This window comes from Empidonax traillii, unplaced genomic scaffold, assembly GCF_003031625.1.
Source record: "Empidonax traillii isolate 1590-97213 ecotype Southwest subspecies unplaced genomic scaffold, ASM303162v1 scaffold1948:size84035, whole genome shotgun sequence".
NCBI lineage: Eukaryota > Metazoa > Chordata > Aves > Passeriformes > Tyrannidae > Empidonax > Empidonax traillii.
In genome coordinates this window covers 31,091-33,896 of record NW_020957141.1, presented here as the reverse complement: position 1 = coordinate 33,896, position 2,806 = coordinate 31,091, and positions in this window count along the sequence as shown.

Genomic DNA, 2,806 nt, shown 5'->3' with positions numbered 1-2,806 from the left:
TGTGGGAGGAGATGGAGGTTGGTGCAGGATCCTCCCGTGGCAGCTGAATGGGAATGTGCAGGTGGTTCCTGCTCCCTCGGATCCAACCTTTTTTTTTGGGATTGTGCTGGTAATTATCAATCCCCCTCCACACTGGGATGCCGCCCTCTCATCTCCCAGCTCTGCTTTTGGGGAGGGGAAAAAAAAAAAACCCACATTTTTTTGGGGGTGGATGGTGGAATTCCACCCCTTTCCCCTGCAAACATCTCCCAAATATCAGCGAGTTTTCCGATTTCTCCGTGAGAACCGAACGAAAAATCCTCATCTCCCCTTCCTCAGCAAGGCAGAAACACATTTAATATCCAAGCAGGGGAGGGAAGCAGGAGCCCGAATTCCCTGCTCCCACTTTGTACCCAAAGCTTCATTTCCCAGCGCTCGGGAAACGCAGATCCAGAGCATCTATTTGAGGTTTTTATTCCTCCACCCACGGGCCCTGCTGGAACAATCTGCTCCCTCCTCGCTGTCACTGCTATTAATTATGGCTCCAAACGCTGCTTTGGACCCGAGGTTGCATTTGCAGAGCACAAATCCCCGTTTATTTGCATGGCTGAGGTATTTTTTTCTCCCCCCCCTATTTGTGGGCTGTTGTTTGGTGTGAGGATTGTTTGTTGGGAGCTGTTTAATTTTTTTTTTCCTGATGTGTTTAATATACAGTATTGACGTACTTATGTGTATGTATATAAATAGAACATATATATATATATATATATATATTAGAAAATGGAATATATATATAGAAATGGAATATATATGTAATGAAATATATATAAATAGAATACATATATATTGGAATTTATAGAAATGGAATATATATATATAATGGAATATATAGAAATGGAATATATAGAAATATATAGAAAAATAGAATACATATATATAATAGAACACATGTAGAAATGAAATATATAAATATATATATGTGGAATATATATATATAAATTATATGTAAAAATGGAATATGTAGAAATATGGAAAATGGAACATACGAAATGGACATTAAAAAATGGAACATATATAATAAAGTGGAAAATAAAATTGAATAGGTAGAAATGGAATATATAGAAAAATGGAATCTACATAAAAATTTAATATATATTTTTATAAATATATCTATATAAATGGAATATATATATATGCATATAAAATTTATTTATCTGCAAGTACTCCACTCAGAAAAATGGAACAAGGCAGCAGGACAGGAGAATTCTTTTATCATGATTAAATTAACCCCTCTTTGTATTGTGTTAACACAGTTTCTCCCAGCCTGGAAAAGGCTCCTGAGGAAGAGGGGGGTGAACAGGCTGTGATGGGCATGGGAAGGTGAAAATGGGAAGAAGTGGATAATTATTATACATTTTCCTAATGGAAATAAATGGATATCTTAAACCAGCAAATGAGTGTGGAGGGGTCTCAGACAGTGACTTTTAAAGGGCTTTCTATATTGGAAACAATTTGGGAGACTGGTGCAGAGATCAAAACACTCAACCTGACCACTGTGAACGAGTCAAATGCTCCGAGGAAACTCCACTATGAGAGATGAGAAGCCTGGGGGGAAAAAAAAATAAAAAATCATCTCCATCAGCCAAGGAGAATAAAGGAGAAGCAACTGATAGTCTTAATTCAAAAGCTCAATTACAGGAGTTGTGAGCCCTGGGAACTCCTCCTGCTAATGATGTGTCTGTGCTAAGGCAGGGAAAAGTGCCTTAAAAATACAAGAAAAAAAAAAAGAAAAAAAAAAGAAGAGAGAGAGAAATCCCTGTGTTTTTGGAGCCTCAATTAAAAGACTCCAAGATGAAAAGAATTCCCCATCCTGCTCCCGGTGCTCCCACGCCACGGGCGCTAATCCTGGATGGATGGGGGATAAGGGGAGGGGGGTTTCCTCTGCCAAACCAAGCAGTCCAAAAGGAAGAAGGTTTTATTTCATATTCAGACTCTATTCCATGCAGATAATCCATAGTAAATACATTGCAAAGTATCATACAAAGTAAGGACAGTTAAAGTGCCTTTAGTCCCTCGAAATAGTCCAACTGGGCTGGAAATTCAAGTATGTGGAAAATAGGCCTTTAGTTATTAAGAGAATAATTATTTTTTTTTTTTTTTTTATGTTGAAAATGAAGGGGAAGGTGGGGGGTTCGAGCTCCCAAATTTTCCTGGGAGCAGAAGCAAATCCCTCCCTCCCACCCCCCACTCCCCCCCAGGTCTGTGTTCTCCCGACACCCACGGACACTGAAACAAGCCCGGAGTCCACCGGACTTGGTGATGGAAAAGCTGTTTTTCTCTTCCTTCCAGGCACTGGCAACGTTCCCCTTGGGTTTTTCACAAGAGTTTTACAGACTGGGAATATTCAGGAATATTCAGGAATATCTCCTTCTGCCTCGGGAGCTTCCCCGAGGTGGAATTCCAGCAGCCACAAAGTGGGGGGAAGGCAGGACTGAGTATTCCCATTTCCCTCCTCAGGATGCAGCATCTCCAGGCTGGGCAGTGGGAGACGCCAGTTGGGCAATAAATTTTCCATTTACAAGGTCTTGGAGATGATGAACTGGAGCTGGGAAAACCCCACCTGACCGTGCCCCCATCTGGGTTCCTCTGGAGAAGGAAAAACCAAACATCTGGAGCACGGCTATGGAAGAGCCTGGTTGGGTTTGGTGCTTTCCTTACAGGGAAAAAATTAAAATAATTTAAAAATCAGGAGCCTTTTTCACCCCAGGCACTCAGAACTTGGCATCTCCCTGAAGTTCAGGTGTTTCACAGATCCCACTTCAGCCAT